Here is a 19,664-nt window from a genome sequence, read left to right as displayed (position 1 = left end):
GAGGACTAAGGATGGCAACCAAACCATCCACTACAGAACCCCCAGGCAAAGTGGAGAAGGAGTGATTTTTCCAAGGATCCCCCAAACCTTTACAAAGGGTTTTGAAATGGTACCTTGAACCAACCAACTGCACAACTAGTTTGAAAACCCCAGTAACCCAACAACTCCTCCCCAGCCAAACTCCTTTCCACCTCAATAGGAAAGGAGACCTTCAAAAAAGGAATAGAGGATAAGACGAAGGATCAAATGGCGAACCAAATAGGCCACATCCTTGCAACCTAGCAACAATCATTGAGTGAAAACCACATAGATCAACCTTCATTCTCCCTCCATAAGCATATCCCCACCTCAATAGGAGATGGCTCCACCTCAATAAGGAAAAGTAGAAAGAGCATTAGAAGCAAAATACATCATTCCCACACCAATGGCACCATCAAAGACCCCACCTCAATAGGGGCTAACTTCACCTCCATAGAATTCAAGTAGGAAGGAACCCAACAAGGAGCAATAGTCAGAGGTAACTAAACCCCAACAAAAACTATCTCTAACCAAAAACAAGCCATAGCCATAAAGGGCCCTTTAAAACTACTAGCAACCCTCTAGCTAACCGAAAGAGTAGAGTGAACAAAGCAACCAACTTTAAGCACCTAAACAAAGAAACTGAAAACATTAGAATCCTTGACATAAAAGGAACTACAAAAGGTGGAAACCATGGACCACTCCTCAATAGAAACACAGAGAGACAACTCCCCACCAACATAGGCCAGATCCCAAAAAAGCCTCCCACACAACATCAACATGAGGAGAAAAATCGGTTAGAGAAAACAGAAACACCACCTCTGGCATAACCTACTAGTTCACCACACATATGGAAAACAATCACTCAGCTAAAGGGGCCAAGCAACAACCCCCATGCAAACCCAGGACACCCAACAGGTATGCTGAGACAGAGTTGAAACAGGTAGAGAAAACAGACTTACTTTGATGCCTTTGTTTACCATTATGCTTGTACATCAAGGAAGTTATATAGGAATCAACATACATATCAAAAATTTGAAAAAGTGACAAAACCCAAACTAGAAAAAAGGTTTCACATTACATTCCATAAGAACACAATGTTCTTAATTATAGTCACTGTTATTGATCACTGCCACTCGATCTTGAACAACATAGGCAACCGCCATTCCCATTGGAAGCTGCCCTTGACTTTAGTCATTTTTGCATGGAATGGGAATGGAACATTGGTTATTATTCCCCCCCACAATGTAAATTTCCACTTATTCACATAGCTAGGAACTTTGAAAAGTGAATCATAGCAATCTGCATACTATTGTCTAGAGCATGTTGTCTAGATCTTGTTGCACATCATCATCATTTCCAATGAACATATTCATTTAATGATCATCTTCCAATGAAGTACGATAGTTAGAGGATCACTGCAATCATATAACCTCTAGAAAGGCAGTAGCCTACAATAACAATGCTTTGCACAACGCTTCAAATTTGTTGGCCAAACAAAGAATTTGAAGCGCTAATGGGAAATCTAACCGCTATGTAAGAAATAAATTGCAACCAAGGCAACTATTTAATAATTTCTAATCTTTTTGTCATTGGCATTGAATGATAATAGGCATAGAATCTACAATGCTCTGATATGATAAAGGAAGTGTAGAGACGAAGCCAAAATAATTAAAAACAAAATATTTCATAATTCATCATTCAATACATTTACATATATTTAAGATTTTTACTTCCTACATTATAGGAAACCTCTTCTTAATTATGAGTTGTTCTAACAACTCACTTCCTTATACGTACAACAAATCATACTAACAATATAATAGTCTAACAATAATATAAAATTGTTTATTAACAAATTTATATCCAATCTAAATACTAATGTGAACACTAATTTCCAACACAAAATAAATAGTTATTTATATGGTGAAAAATTAGGTATACAAATTTTAAAAATATGAGTAACTTGTGTATACATCCTTAAATAAGGGGTATCTAAAAATTGAAAATATTATTGGAAGAGACATCAATAATAAAATATTAAGAGGTAGAGATATAAATAGATGTATTGTTTAGTACTTATAAACAAATGTAGTAAGTCATATGTATATATACTCTAATCCTTGTACCATCACCATTTTTTGACTACGTAATTGTTTTAGTCAAAGACATTATAAACTAGTGCTAAACATCAACTATTAGACATGGTTAGAGTTTTGACTTTTTTTGTTATGCTATAGTGGTAAAGGGAGAGTTGTAAAAAATTTAAATGATGATAGTTAGATTAATATGTAAAATTATTGGAATTTGATTGTCAATTATAATGTTGATAAATTACTTGAATTTTGGTACTTTGGTTCATGACAAGAATTGAGTTTAGTATTTTGTAAATAACTCAAAATAATAGTTTTTGAAAATGATCAAAATAGGTAGTTCATATATATGGTGAAAAAAATTGTGTACAAATTTCAATACAAAAGAGCTAAAAATTAAAATAGCATTAAAATAAGGAGTGTAGTCACATAAATCTGTCCACTTAATTAAATGAATACTTAGTATTTATTTGATTATTTAACCATCAATTAATAATTAATTAAATTAATATTTAATTAATTCATCTTAACCCTCTTCTCCTATTAATTAAATAAATTATTCAATTTATTTGATTTAATTCACTTAACCAAATTCAGACCATTAATTAAATAAATAAATCATATTTATTTAATTAAATATTCTCTCACATTTAAATAAATGAATATTTATTTAAATCCCCCAAAATCCCACCTCTCACATTTAAATAAATTAACATTTATTTAAATCACCTTTATCCTCTACCCACTTGTATTTTCCTACAAAAGCAAGTTGCACAACTATTTTAAATAAATTATTTATTTAAAATCCTATTTATCCTCACCCACTTGAAACCTTTAATGGTTTCCCTTAAAGTATTCAAACTTGATGGCTTTAAAGTCTTCAAACTTGATGGCTTCCTTCTATAGTCTTCTTAAGACTTTAATGGTTTTCCTTAAAGTCTTCAAGCCTTTAATGGTTCCCCTCAAAGTCTTCAAGCATTTTAATACTTTATCTTCATTTTTCTCATTTAAATAAATTAATATTTATTTGAATATTTATCCAAATACAACTTGCACACATTTATTGAAATAAATGAATTTTTATTTTAATAAAATCTTATTTTCCCTCACCCACCAAATCCACTTGCAAAATCTAATCCCCTTCTAGATTCTTCTAACCCCTTCCTAATTAACTTAATCCATCCCCTAATTATTGTCACATTCCTAAACAAAATGGAGTCACTTCTCAAAGCCTAAAAGTCTTGGATAACCTTTGAAAGCTTCCAACCTTCAACCACTAAATGGCTCAAAGTCTTTGATAACCATTGAAGGCTTTCAACCTTCAACCACTTAATCCCCAAAGTCTCCAATAACCATTAATGGTTACCTCAAACCCTCCCACATGGTTAAAACATTTGTTTTGACTCAACCTCTACCCAACCCAAGGGTCTCATCAAGCCTTTAATGCTTTGACCATGATTATCTCTTAATCATTTGCACAAAGGTTTATCCTTGCATTAACTCCTAATCCAGTGGGTAATCCTAATTTAGGCTTGACCCTTACCTTCTAGATAACCATGAGGTCTTCTCAGGCCTTTAATGCCTCCAACCTCTTCTCTCAACCCAATCCTATGTTGACACTTGTCACCATTTTATTGGTGCCAATTGTGCACATGGATCCCCAACTTTCAATCTTAACCCTTGTTAAGATTGCTCAATCTTAACCCTTCATTTCCCTATTTCTTCTATAAATAGAACCCTTCTCCTCAAGCAAAGGAGAAGCATTTTAGAGTATTGTTGTTATACTGGCATTAGCATAGAGCTTTTTCATAGCATCACTATCTACTCTTGCATAGTATTTGCTTATCATATTCAACCATCTTGAATCTCCATATGGCATCCATGGCTAGTGCTAAAAGCTGAGAGCTACACTCATTTGGGACTTGGAGAAGAGAGGAACAAGGGAGGAGCAACTATGAGCATCTTGATTAGCTATTTCATTCTATGTTTATATGCTTTCTATTTCATGCTTAATATCTCTCTTGATATGCCTGTTTAGGATAATCTTTTGTTGCTAACACTAATGTTTGTTTCTTGTGCTCTTGTGTGTGTTGCCATCAAACAGATTTTCTAATCCTTTTTGCAGAGCATCATTTGGTGAACCTGACGTGAATCCAACACCAAAAAGATCAACTTTTTTTTTTTTTTAACCAATAACATGTTTGAATGTTGAAAATGTCACACAGGTTGCGCTTTTGACACTGTTTTGGTGCGTTTGACATTATTTTGGCGCTATTCACCCTGTTTCAGTGCTTTTCCCTTCTTTGTCTTTCCCTTTCTTTTAGTGCGTTTGTGTTAAATAGTGCCTCTGTTCAAACGCAGACTAGCGCTATTGTAACAAAACGTTGTACAAATCACCTTGTAACAAACAAAAAAAAAAAAACCCCAAAAAAAAAAAAAAATTAGGCTTGTAGAAGCCCACCAAATAGGCAGATTTTACTAACTATTTTTCTCTTTTGTGCAGATTTAATTAGATTAAAAAGTAGATTTATATTTTTTACTAACTTGTTTTTTTGAAGTTGGTTTTAAAAATGAATTCACTTTTTATTTTGGTTTAAAATTAACTTCACATTTCAAATTTGGGCTTTTAAAAAAAGAATCACACATTTGTTTGGGGCTCTTAAAAAGAATTTCATTGTTCCAAGGTAAAAAGAACCACAAACTTACACAAAAACAACTTTATTTTTTATTTTTTTTTGCAAGTTAGGAAACAAACTTCGTTTTGGTGCTTAAAATCAACAAGGCAAATTTTATTTCTTGCATCAAGATAAAACTCACAATCCACACTTCCATTTTTGGTGCAAATAAAATTCACAATCAACTTGTCTCATTTTTAAAGCAATTTTACTTCATGCAAACGTATTTTTCATTAAGTTGACCAGGATTTTCAAATTCTAGTTTACTCAAACAATTGCCTTTGAAAATTAAAAAGAACACCATGATTGTTGGAGCAACATCTCCAAATAGTTAGATCACATTGCAATGACAGATTAAAAAGAACAAGTGTTTTTCGTGCTTGGCACACTTGTGCAAAGAGTTGGTCGAGTGGTCCTACTTCTAACACACACTATCCTCTCCCTTGGCTTTCGTGGTCCTAGGTGCAAGAGAAAAGTGTTAGTAACACTCAAAATTTTATCTTTTTAAGAGAGGCCTGCCAAGAGACACATCACTCTTGGGAACGACCTTGAGCGGTAAATCCTTCGAGCCGCTATAGAAATCAGGTGTGAGCGAAAGCTGTAGCCTTGGGTATAGCTGTTCCTACAGTGTAACTGGCCGAAAGGACAAATGGGCCCCACCACCAGTTACAAGGCTCTTAAGTGAGTCACTGCAGAATGAACTTATGTTCAAAAACATCGAACATGACTAAACACCTTTAAGTAGTAGCCCACCTGTTCTATTGATTGAGGATATTTGAGATATAATTTAGTGCAAGAGCATAGATGGTTTTGCTCCCAAGATACTCACCATACATATTTCCTTGAGTAGAAACATAGCTTTTTGAAAAGTCACTTGTGGCTTGATAAAAGTGGTGACTCCCCCATCATAGGGATCATCTATTTGTTATGCTCGTGCAAGACTTAGTATATCACATCCTTACCTGCCACGGCGGGATTCATAAGGTATGTAGTACCAAAGTCGAAGAAATATCAAGATGTGGGCTAAATTTATCACAACTGGCCATTTGACCATAGGGATAAAGAGTGTTTGAAGTGTGTTCGTTTTACAGACCTAGAGCAAATTGAGCCGACTTCAGGCTTTGGAAATACACCTTAAAATACATCTAAAGGAAGGGTCAAAAACAAGTCCAAGAATTGGGTTGATCTAGACCCATACTCATTTGTGCCTTTGAGGCTACAATCTTGTGTTTGTGTGCTTGCTTTGTTTTCTTGTCAAAGAAAAATCAGAAAATCAATCCCAAAAACAAAGTATTCATCCAACATCTGTCAACACAACCAAAAATACCAAAAACACAGTGCCAACAACGAAGAATCACATTTTATGACCATTCTTCACATCTTGCGAAAGAAGAAGTGTCATCAGAATATCACCTTGAAAAGGAGACCACTAAGCTCAAAGGCTTTGATCAAAAGGAGGAAATTCTTCTATATCAATCGACAAATTTTTGTCTCCCATAGAGTCTTTCTGCATCGCATGCGTCTCTATCTTCAAGGTAAAACAAACGAGTTTGATTCCAAATCATTGAACCACAGAGCTTTTATGCAATATAGAGCTCTGAGTTATCACAAAAATCAAGGAGGAAAGATTAATCCCAAATTCTTCCCAAACATTTGTATCACCTACAACACAGCTCGAGAAGTGCCACCAACACCTGAAAGGGAAGAAGAAGAGTTTGTTCCATTTGTGACACAAAGTTTTTATTGAAAGATTGAAAGTTGAAAACAAAAACATCCATCATCTCATTCATACATCATTATTCCATCATCAATCCATTCCAAAAATTCTCAAAGCATTAAGAGGTTCTTGTCCCAAATTCTCTTTTTAGATATTGCTTGAAATCAAACACATCACATCACTTTTTAGATTGTTTCTACATCTAGGATAAGCTCATCCTAAGAGACACATCTACGCAGGTTAAAACTAGTTCATGAGTGAATCCTCTCATTACTAGGTAGTTAAATCTGTAACACATCTCAGATTTCTCTACACCTTATCACATCCAAAAATCATCAAAACAAACAAGCAATTCAAAGAAGGAATTCTGGTTACATCTACCTTTAGAGTGCTAGAGATCTACATATCATACAATCCACTAATCATCCATCTTTCCTCAAAACAACTCATCATCATCATCAATCAACTTCAAACATAAACTTGCAAACAAAATGGCTCAAACCCGATCGCGATCAAGGCAACGAGAAATAGAAATTGAGGAAGAAGAGGACAACCTCAATGAATTTCAAGAAGCACTTGGAGGAAATGGGAATGATGAAAACCCAGGTACACCCACTCCTTCAACAATCGAAAGGGTTCAGCATAATCCTCATTTTAACAGATTATTTGATGAAATACTAAGGAGCAACGCAGATGCTCACTTCTTAAAACTCGCTCAAGAAGGAGCCAAACTCCCCTCAGACTTTGATCTTGCCCAATTAAGACAAGCATCAGAAAGACAAAGTCGCCATGAGGAAGAAAGGTGTAGAGATCCCATCAGATATAACATCCCTCGAGGTAACCCACCACCTCCTCCTCCTAATGAAATGGAGATGTTGCGGCAACAAGTCGAGAATCTCGCCCAACAACTTCATAGTGGTGTTAAGACCAATCAATTCTCACTTAACGACATATGTCCCTATCCGTTTGATAGGAATCTTTATATGCCACCCTTTCCACGCGGATTCGAAACACCAAAATTCGAAAAATATAGAGGAAAGGGAGATCCCCGCGATCATGTCCGAGAATTTCATTCCGCTTGTCTCGAAGTTGCATATGAAGACACATACTTAATGCGCCTTTTTCCCCAAAGCTTGGGAGGAACAACCACATCATGGTTTTCCCGACTACCAGGTGGCATAAGAACATTTGAGGAACTCATCCAGAAGTTCCTATCTCATTACTCTTATAATATTGAACGCGACATCACCATGGCTGATCTGTGCAACACCAAACAAAAACCAGGGGAATTATTCTCAGTATTCCTGCAACGATGGCGCCAAATGTCTAGCAGACGTTCTCTTCAGTTACCTGAACGAGAACTAGTGGAAATTTTCATTTCCAACTTAAACGAAGAAATGGAATTTCACCTGGATGTCAAAGACACGGATTCTTTTAACGATATGATCACCAAAGGTATAAAATGTGAAAGGGCACTCATCAAAAAAGGACTCATCAAAATCTTTAATGAACCCAAAGATGGTCCTCGCCCGCGCTTCAATAGCGATAAACCGAACTTCTGGAACAAGAATAAGAATATCGTTAACGATGGAGTTGTGGATGCTCGGACTGTCCAAAATGCACAACCTGTGGTTCGGTTTGCAGGACAAAATCCTCCACCTCAAAATAACACAAATGTTCTTCCTAATCAAGGTCGCATCACATCTCAGGATGAACCAAGACCTCGTCCACAAAAACAAAAACGCACATACACTCCCTTAGGGGAACCCATTGAAACAGTGATGCGACAACTCATTTCTCAGAATTTGATCACTCTACCTAAGCTATCAAACTATGAGCCTCAAGTCAAACCAGCATGGTGGAGAGATACTGAACACTGTGAGTTCCATCAAGGAAGAGGACACAAGACAAGTAATTGTCACCGATTGAAAGATCTCATTCAAGATCTTATTGATCGAGGAGAAATTGAGATTGAAGGACATGATCCAAAAACAACCAATAATGATCATCAGATGTTCAAAAATCCACTTCCATCGCAAGATCAAAGGGGTCCTTCCACGTCCAGACGAGGTCCTGATACCACTGATTATACGCAAGCTGCGTATAACTACACTGTCAATCACCTGTATGATGCCAGTGAACAAATTGCAACTATCACCTTCAAAAATCCCACCTCAAATTGCAATGTTGTTACGCGTCGTGGCAAAGTTACCATCAAGGCAGCTCCACAAGGCACCACCTCCATCCCAAAGCAGTACAATCTTGTGGAACAATTAGACAAAACCCCTGCGCTTATATCCATCTTGGAGCTTTTGCGTCTGTCACCCTCTCATAAAACAATCTTGGATCAAGCACTCCAAGAGGCGTCAGTCCCTGCAAACTTGAACACGGACCAATTTCAAGCCATGGTTGGAAGTCTAAAGTCATCACCTTGTCTCACTTTTTTCGAAAGTGATAACTCTTCCTTCCAGCAACCTCATAACGCCTCACTCCACATTGAAGGCTTTGTCAACCAACACAGGATCAAGCGAGTCTTGATTGATAATGGAGCAGGCCTAAACATTTGTACACTACAGTTGGTCACAGCATTGGGATATGCAATAGAATCAGTGGATCCTCGCAAGAAGATCACCATCAAGGCCTATGATGATGCAGAGCGTTCATCCAAAGGAGCTGTGGTACTACCAATCCGAGTAGGCCCCGTGGTAAAGCACATCATTTGTCAGGTTCTGGATCTTCCTCTGCCATATAATCTATTATTAGGGAGACCTTGGATACATGCCATGCAAGCTGTTCCATCTACCTACCATCAATGTATCAAGTTCCCACATAACGGGGTCGAGATCACAATCTTGGGTGATGCAAATCCCTTTGCATTTTGCCATAATATCAGCCATCAACCAGAGATTACTGTTCCTAATAATAGGGAAGCCATTTCCTCCACATCATATGTAAATCCCGCCTCTCTTGCCAGTTCAAACACCCCTATACCCAAGCAAGAAAAGCTTAAGATGAAAGTCGCAGAGGAAGGTCCTGGAGAATACAACTTGAGTCAGCTCTTTTGTGTGGGACAAATGCCCACTTCTCCTAGAACACATGGTAAACCACAGCAGTTGCTCCAGCAACCACTAATCACGCCAGCATGTGCCTTAACGCCTTTCATCCTTGGAAAGAGTCAAGAGGAAGAAACACAAGATGAGGACCTAGCGGACTGGATCTATAAGGATCCCATCACCACTGACATACCGCGAGTTACACTTCCTACGGAACAATATGGCAAAGGCCTCCTCATTATGCAAAGAATGGGATATGATGGTCAGAGTGCTTTGGGATACTGCAAACAAGGACGACATGAACCTCTGCTACCAGAATTCAAGCCCAAAGGTAATACAGGCCTAAGCTTTGAAAAAGAAGTCCTTCCTAAACTCAGATTCAAAGGAAAACCCAGCACACCATTTTGCCCACCTACTGCAAAGAGGACACCTTTCATAATCAAAGCACCATCAAGCAATATTGTCACTGCCCCATCGAGGCTCACAAACCCACCGCAACCGTCATCAGTGCCAAAAATCCCACCAATCGAACTAGTAATCCCATCCACAGCAGTCATCACATCAATAAAATCATTCGCAACCACAACTATATTGGAACCCGTAGTAGCATCTATGGCACCAGCCGTTCCAATAGAAGCCACTAAATCAACACTGTCGATACTTCCAGTGACAAAACCTTTAAACCCCATCACAGTTCCTGCAGCACCGATCACCTCAAAGGTACATAAACCAATCACACCTGCAGTATTCAACTCCAGCGACATCCCAGTATGGTATAGCAATCGGATGCTGGAGAGTGATTCAGAGACCGACTCACATGAGTGGGAATTTGATTCTGTACAGCTTAACACTTCAGATGAGGAAGACATGTCACCACCTCTGCCACGCAAAGACATTCCTGTTTACGGAGAAGCACAGATAAAGACCACTTGGGTACCTGAGCTGGAAACATCTTCCACAGACCCTACGTCTCATCCTACGCCGGATTCTGACAGGGAGAGTACCATCAACGACCTTCACCACACTGTCTTAACCCTCATTGATACATCTCCCGCACTTAACTTAATCGATGAAGTAATGCCCATTATCCACCCTGAACTCATCGAATGGAACCAACCAAATCCCCCATGTCTTGACCTCTTCCAAAACGATGAGGCTATCATTGACTTTTTGGAATTAAGGGATAATCTACCAAGCGGGGATCACAAAGCTGGATTCGCCATTGAACTTAATAGCGCAGCATACTTCGGGGCGGATGCCAAACCCTTCAGCTGCAAAAATATAACATTAAAACATGGATCTTCTAGTGAAAACCACACTGTGGCACTGTTTGATCCAACAAAAGTAAAAAGAAAGAGCGTATCCAACGGTGAAAACCTCTCTGAGGCGCCTGAGGATGAAGGGTTTGACATTCTCCCTGCTAATACACAACAGGAACGATCAACGATCCTCATTGAGGAGACCAAAGAATACAATGTGGGGACTCCTGAAAATCCTCATATCATACATCTGGCATCTCTTCTCACTCCAGAGGAACAGCCTCAATTTATAGAGTTCTTCCAACAGCGTCAGATCAACTTTGCATGGTCATATGCAGACATGCCTGGGCTTGATCCTGATTTAGTCATGCATCATCTCACAGTAGCAAAAGGAGCCAAACCTGTCAAGCAGAAGCTTCGTAAGATGCATCCTCAGATTGCCGTGCTAGTCAAAACAGAACTCAAGAAACTCCTGGATGTTGGTTTCATTAGACCAATTGATTATGCAGAATGGATCTCCAATATTGTGCCAGTTGGCAAACCAAAAGGGGGCATCCGCATTTGTACAGACTTCAGAGATCTAAATAAAGCATGTCCTAAGGATGACTTCCCTCTACCAAATATTGACATCATAGTAGATTTGACAGCAGGACATGCCATGCTTTCACTCATGGATGGCTTTTCAGGATACAATCAAATAAAGATCGCACCAGAGGACCAACATAAGACAGCCTTCACATGTCCATGGGGCACATACTGCTGGAATGTAATGCCTTTTGGTCTAAAGAATGCAGGAGCGACCTATCAACGAGCAATGACCACCGTCTTCCATGACATGATGCATACTATGATGGAAGATTATGTAGATGATCTACTAGCAAAATCACTTACTAGAGAAGGACATCTTCACATCTTAGATAAAATCTTTGATAGACTGGAACAATACCATGTTCGACTCAACCCAAAGAAATGTGTCTTTGGAGTGACCTCCGGGAAGCTTCTAGGATACATTGTCTCAAGCAAAGGCATTGAGGTCGATCCAGCAAAGGTTAAAGCTATCATGGACATGCCACCACCAAGGAATATCAGTCAGCTAAGGACACTACAAGGACGGCTTCAATCCATCTGCAGATTCATTGCACAATTGGCTGATAAGTGTCACCCCTTCACACACCTGCTACACAAGAACATCCGCTTTCAGTGGGATGCCCGATGCCAGCAAGCATTTCAGGCGCTTAAAGACTATCTCATGAATCCACCATTGTTGATGCCACCAGATCCAAGTAGACCGTTGTTACTTTATATCTCAGCGACAAGTACAGCATTAGGTGTATTACTGGCACAACATAATGCAGAAGGCAAAGAGTGTGTTGTATACTACATCTCTCGTACACTGGTTGGCTATGAACTCAATTACACACCTATTGAGCGAGCTTGCCTAGCAGTAATCCTGGCAGCCACTAAATTGCGGCACTATCTATTAACACACAAGGTACAACTCATTGCAAAGATTGATCCACTCAAGTATTTACTCAGCAAAGCAGCATTGACAGGTCGCTTAGCCAAATGGGTAATGATTCTAAGTGAATTTGACATTGAGTATGTGGACCGTAAAGCTATCAAAGGTCAAGTTATTGCAGATCAGTTGGCTGATGCACCTCTCATAGGCGATCATCCTCTCATTTCCAATTTTCTAGATGAAGAGATATTCATGATTACAGAAGCACAGTCATGGAAATTATACTTTGATGGTTCATACACTAGGCACGGCTCAGGGGAAGGCATTTTGTTTATCACACCTCAAGGTGACAGCATCCTGAAGTCTTACAGGCTCACATTTCCATGCACAAACAACATAGCAGAGTATGAGGCCTTGATCACAGGACTCAGGTTAGCCATACAATGGAAATTACAAGAACTACAAGTATATGGCGATTCCCAACTAGTCATTCGACAAGCAACAGATGAATATCAGACCAAAGATGATAAACTCATGCCATATAAGCAAATGGTGGACACTCTAAAGACATCATTTACTACTATCACTTTTGAGCAGATACCAAGAGATCAGAATCGAGCTGCTGATGCCATGGCTACCATCGCATCTCTACTAGATCTTCCACAGAATTCAACACGCTACGAGTTCTTGGTAGAACAGCTTTGGATCCCCGCTTATGATATCCTCGAATCTGAAATGATATGTCACCTTGTTGGTTCTGAATCCCCATGGTACGGTGAGTTCTACACCTATCTCCACGATCACACCCTTCCTCCCAACCAATCAAATAACCAACGTAAAACCTTCATTCGCCAAACTGCTCGATATACCATTATTGCCGAAACCCTATACCGACGCGGTCTTGATGGTACTCTCCTTCGATGTCTGGAACAAGGTGAGATAACAAAGGCTTTGGAAGAGGTACATGAAGGAATTTGCGGGACTCATTCAAGTGGTCCATCACTCGCCAAGAAACTCTTGCGAGCTGGATATTATTGGCCATCTATGGAAAAGGATTCCTACTACTTTGTCAAGAAATGCAAGAAATGTCAAGTTCATGGCGACCTGATACATGCACCGGCCCAGGAACTGCAACCAATCACAACACCATGGCCTTTTTGTCAATGGGGTCTTGATCTTGTGGGTAAAATCCATCCATCTTCATCCAATGGCCATAAATTCATTATTACCGCCACCGAATATTTCACCAAGTGGATCGAAGCTGTTCCACTTACCCAAGTCACCGGCAAGCAGATCGCCTCATTCATCCTCAATTACATCATCTGCCGGTATGGTGTGCCCATGTCCATTGTCACAGATAATGGTCTTCCTTTCAAAAATCAGGATGTCCGTGAGCTTTGTGAGAAATTTCATATCCAACACCGCTTTTCCACTCCCTATTACCCACAAGGCAATGGTCAGGCCGAAGCATCCAATAAAAACATATTGAGGATCCTAAAGAAGACAGTCAATGATGCCGGCCGTGATTGGCATGTTCAATTGAATCCAGCGCTATGGGCATATCGAACTAGCATTCGGACCCCTACAGGTGCAACTCCTTATTCATTGGTCTATGGTGTTGAAGCTATCTTACCTATTGAGGTCGAGATACCATCCTTACGAGTTTCATTGCACAATCTCATCGATGATGAAGCATACAGAGTATCTCGTCTTCAGGACTTAGAGTTACTAGATGAGAAGCGACAAGCTGCATACAATCACCTCAAAGCCTATCAGCAGCGCATGAGTAGAAGCTACAATCACCGAGTTAGATCTCGTACATTTGAGGTAGGTGATCTTGTTCTTCGAGAAAATCCTCGCAACCAACCAAACAGAGAACATCAAGGCAAGTTTGAATCAAACTGGTTGGGCCCATATGTTGTCACTGCTGTATTCGGGTCCGGGGCATATCAGTTGGCTACATCAGACGGAGAACCGCTCGCAGATCCAATCAATAGCATGCACCTCAAACGGTTTTATACCTAAGGTATACATATCAGAAAATATCAAAAACATTCAGAAAATGTCCTAAAGAAAATACAAAACCATTCAAAACAAAAAAAAAAAAAGAGAAGTAAAGAAAAATCATGCATCCAAACGGTGAACAACCACTCCGGTGGCACCTTGGGTAAGTGCGATGGTGAAAACCTGGCAAACAGGCGCCACTCGTAAAGGCAATGGCTCCAGTATCTTTCACGCTCGTTGCGATCACATTCATACATACACACATCCATCCATCTAACCATGGCTTGTTATTTGATCTGTCATCCAAGAAAGTACTTCATGCGTCTAGCATCCCGCTTTTTCATAAATCATGTCCAACTTGGGGGCAATGCCCTTACAATCTAGATGATGGAAGTGGATTCTACATTACTGGTGATTCATTGGCAAAAACATTCAAAAATGTCTCGCAAAATACAAAAACATTCAAAAATGTCTCGCAAAATACAAAAACATTCAAAAATGTCTCGCAAAATCCAAGAACATTCAACAATGACTCACAAAATCCAAAAACATTCAAAAACTATTACACAAAATCCAAAAACATCGAAAAACCCATCGAAAATCACACAAAAACATGACAACACCTTGTACATATTCATCCGATCAGATACAAAATACTCACACAAATGACCACTTATCACTCGACCAACACAATCGACATTAACAATCCAAACCTGTCTTTAAAACAAGGATGCATCCTTCCTTACCAAAACAAAGACAAGATGACATTTTCTTTGACAAGAAAATTATGTTAAGCTATCAAATACTTGGTTGATTTGTGAGTACAATCGTTTGTTTATCTGTATCAGGATCTTGCAGCATTGTTTTGTATCATTTGTGCATTATTTCCGATGAAGTACTGGGGCATGTACTAATGGTGTCTACGTGGGAAGTTCACCAAGCTATGTGATCTTATGCCAAATGCAGTCATAGATCACTACGGCTTGCTGACTACAGCGTATATCTTGACCATATGAGCATGAACCATTACCAAGGATCCATATTCTTTATTCTTTATGTATATATTGTTTGTTTACAGGTACAATGCTCATTCTTTGGTTCCTCCTCATCCAATTTGGATAAAGGTTTTTATTTCTTAGTACGGTATGCACTTGTCTCAGGATATGATCAGCCTAAGATCAAGGAGGACGATCCAAGTCATGCATGAAAGGAGATACTCCTTGTCTGTTCCGCAAGCAATACTCAGGTCAACTTGATCCATTATATCAAGTTGCTTGTATTAACTTGCTATATCAAAATCCATGTAAGAAATACTCTGGTCATCTTGAATCTTTATGTCAAGTTGCTTGTATTTTCTTACAACATTTTAAAGCTCAATGATGAAAAATAAAGCACCATGGATCGTCATTCCATCTCATTTGTATATATTGCATTTCGTTGCATTCCACCCATCCATACATTCATAATAGCTGCATATCATGCATACATAGTCATAATAATGCATACTCTATTTTACTCATCTTCTTCCATAGGACTCGGTCCTAGTCCTCCATTTCTTCTATCTAACATCAAATCCCCCCTCACCCTCCTTATCTTGATCATCACCATCACATACCCTACATCGTGTCCCAATCAACTTAATCAAGCCATGTTCATCACCATCCATCTCTAAATAGGAGGGATTGTGTTTCCTATGCTAAGTCATCCAATAAGCCAAACAAGTTACTCTCTCTGCACAGGTACATCGACTCCCACACACCTAGACTATCAACAGATACTCTGATCATGTATCTTCGGGTCTCAACAGGTAATCGATTATGGTAATCCTAGACTACATCAGGCATTTATCATAATGACCTAGTCTCAACGGGGCTGCCATGATTCCCCATAACCATCCATCACATGCACACACTATCAATTGATCAACCAATCAAACACAATCACATCGGACAATTACATCTATTGTCTACGTCTCAACGAGTATTTTGCTTCATATACCTTGACTTCATTGGGCAATTACATCAATTGTCTAAGTCACATCAGGTCACTTTGATTCACTTACTCAGACTTTCTCATGTCCAAGCGACCAACTGACATCAACTGTCACGCTTTGACTTGACCGGGGCAATTAAACCGATTGCACCAGATTGTCCAACCAATTTTGATCAATTGTATAGCATCAATCCAAACCCCACACTACATCTGCTATGTATCTCTTGCATGACCTCAGGGTATTCGTTGGCTTGTTGTTTCTTCATATTCACTCCATTTTCTCCCATTTTTTCATCATTAGTTCTAATTTCTTCTATTCTACCTCCCCTCCGCTTTTCATTCTTTTTCGAGAGATCGCCCGATTTTTCAAAAACATTCGGCCCATCCCTCGAGGGGGCATACCACCCATTAAATTTACATTTTATGGGGCATTTCTTCACACCTATTTTTCTTTCTTTGAAACGATGCGATAAACTGCACCGTCTCAAAGAGGGGCAAATGTAGTCACATAAATCTGTCCACTTAATTAAATGAATACTTAGTATTTATTTGATTATTTAACCATCAATTAATAATTAATTAAATTAATATTTAATTAATTCATCTTAACCCTCTTCTCCTATTAATTAAATAAATTATTCAATTTATTTGATTTAATTCACTTAACCAAATTCAGACCATTAATTAAATAAATAAATCATATTTATTTAATTAAATATTCTCTCACATTTAAATAAATGAATATTTATTTAAATCCCCCAAAATCCCACCTCTCACATTTAAATAAATTAACATTTATTTAAATCACCTTTATCCTCTACCCACTTGTATTTTCCTACAAAAGCAAGTTGCACAACTATTTTAAATAAATTATTTATTTAAAATCCTATTTATCCTCACCCACTTGAAACCTTTAATGGTTTCCCTTAAAGTATTCAAACTTGATGGCTTTAAAGTCTTCAAACTTGATGGCTTCCTTCTATAGTCTTCTTAAGACTTTAATGGTTTTCCTTAAAGTCTTCAAGCCTTTAATGGTTCCCCTCAAAGTCTTCAAGCATTTTAATGCTTTATCTTCATTTTTCTCATTTAAATAAATTAATATTTATTTGAATATTTATCCAAATACAACTTGCACACATTTATTGAAATAAATGAATTTTTATTTTAATAAAATCTTATTTTCCCTCACCCACCAAATCCACTTGCAAAATCTAATCCCCTTCTAGATTCTTCTAACCCCTTCCTAATTAACTTAATCCATCCCCTAATTATTGTCACATTCCTAAACAAAATGGAGTCACTTCTCAAAGCCTAAAAGTCTTGGATAACCTTTGAAAGCTTCCAACCTTCAACCACTAAATGGCTCAAAGTCTTTGATAACCATTGAAGGCTTTCAACCTTCAACCACTTAATCCCCAAAGTCTCCAATAACCATTAATGGTTACCTCAAACCCTCCCACATGGTTAAAACATTTGTTTTGACTCAACCTCTACCCAACCCAAGGGTCTCATCAAGCCTTTAATGCTTTGACCATGATTATCTCTTAATCATTTGCACAAAGGTTTATCCTTGCATTAACTCCTAATCCAGTGGGTAATCCTAATTTAGGCTTGACCCTTACCTTCTAGATAACCATGAGGTCTTCTCAGGCCTTTAATGCCTCCAACCTCTTCTCTCAACCCAATCCTATGTTGACACTTGTCACCATTTTATTGGTGCCAATTGTGCACATGGATCCCCAACTTTCAATCTTAACCCTTGTTAAGATTGCTCAATCTTAACCCTTCATTTCCCTATTTCTTCTATAAATAGAACCCTTCTCCTCAAGCAAAGGAGAAGCATTTTAGAGTATTGTTGTTATACTGGCATTAGCATAGAGCTTTTTCATAGCATCACTATCTACTCTTGCATAGTATTTGCTTATCATATTCAACCATCTTGAATCTCCATATGGCATCCATGGCTAGTGCTAAAAGCTGAGAGCTACACTCATTTGGGACTTGGAGAGGAGAGGAACAAGGGAGGAGCAACTATGAGCATCTTGATTAGCTATTTCATTCTATGTTTATATGCTTTCTATTTCATGCTTAATATCTCTCTTGATATGCCTGTTTAGGATAATCTTTTGTTGCTAACACTAATGTTTGTTTCTTGTGCTCTTGTGTGTGTTGCCATCAAACAGATTTTCTAATCCTTTTTGCAGAGCATCAAGGAGTATTTAAAATTTGAAAATGTTATTGGAAAAGACATCAATAATAAAATCATGAGAGGTATAAATGGAAATAGATGTATTATTTTGTATCTTATAAACAAATGTAGTAGGTCATAGGTATACATAGTGAATGCACAAGTCATCTATTTTAATTTCAACTATTAGTTTATTAATTCATGTTGTCATTTCATTATGAATAATCTTATTAAAATATATCAATATATTAGATATTTTACATAATTTGTTAGGACTATTTTCACAACCTTATGAATTGATTATGCAATCATTACAATTAATTACACAAATTCAAATCCAATAAAACAATTTATCATATGAAATAATATGTATATCTACTATAATACCTCACTATAAAATAATTGATATACTTTGAAACAATTTAATTAAATTAAAAATATTTTATTGATTTAGTGGGAAACAAATATTGTTTGCCTTATTGTAAATATATTATATTAAATAATTAGTTGATATTGTCTCTTAAGTTTTGATCGAATTGTAGATATTAATGGCTTCCTCCAAATATGTGAGGGAATTCGGTTGTACCTATTCTGGCTCCAAAACGATATGCCTCCATATGATGCCGAAGGCATACCATTCAAGTACGGCAGGTCCATGAGAGTGATGTTCCTGGGACCCACAGATGACATGGAATTCCTCGCGGCTGCGATGACGTGGATGATGTTGTCATTTTGCGTTTGACGGAAAAGCTTGCTCGCGGTTAACACTTTCCCGGTCGTTGTCACCACGATGTGACGGTTACATCAGGCGAGGCGGTTAACAAACCACCGGCGAAGCGTTTTACTTTTTTGGTGACCGCCAATTTCGATTTTGCCACATGGCAATTTTTTTTGGCTAACCCGCTTTATTGCGTCAACGAGTCGACTAACATGACTAACATCGAGCGGCGGTCACGTGTTATGGGCACAGTTTTCAATTCATTTTTTAAAAAATTTTGAATGAAAACTCAATTTCACGAAAATTGAAAATATATTTCGTCCGGTAGTTGCATGCAGAACGCAATGGTGGAGGCAAAACAAAATATTCGACCATGGAAATTCAGGTTGTAAATTCATGTGCCCGGTTGAATCACTAAGTGAAGGAGTTGCGCTTCAATTGTAGTTATAGGTATGCATTCTTAAAATATGTATGGCTCCGAAGGGGAG

The 19,664-nt window shown here is 38.1% G+C and overlaps 1 pseudogene; it reads left to right on the top strand.

Annotated features, from left to right (window-relative positions):
• The window catches only part of LOC131858560 (uncharacterized), a 47,585-nt pseudogene that overhangs the window by 2,525 nt on the left and 25,396 nt on the right, over positions 1 to 19,664 (top strand).

This window comes from Cryptomeria japonica, chromosome 9 (genome assembly GCF_030272615.1).
Source record: "Cryptomeria japonica chromosome 9, Sugi_1.0, whole genome shotgun sequence".
Classification (NCBI taxonomy): Eukaryota; Viridiplantae; Streptophyta; class Pinopsida; order Cupressales; family Cupressaceae; genus Cryptomeria; species Cryptomeria japonica.
The sequence above is the reverse complement of the archived record's forward strand: the minus strand, read 5'-3'. Positions and strand labels throughout refer to the sequence as shown.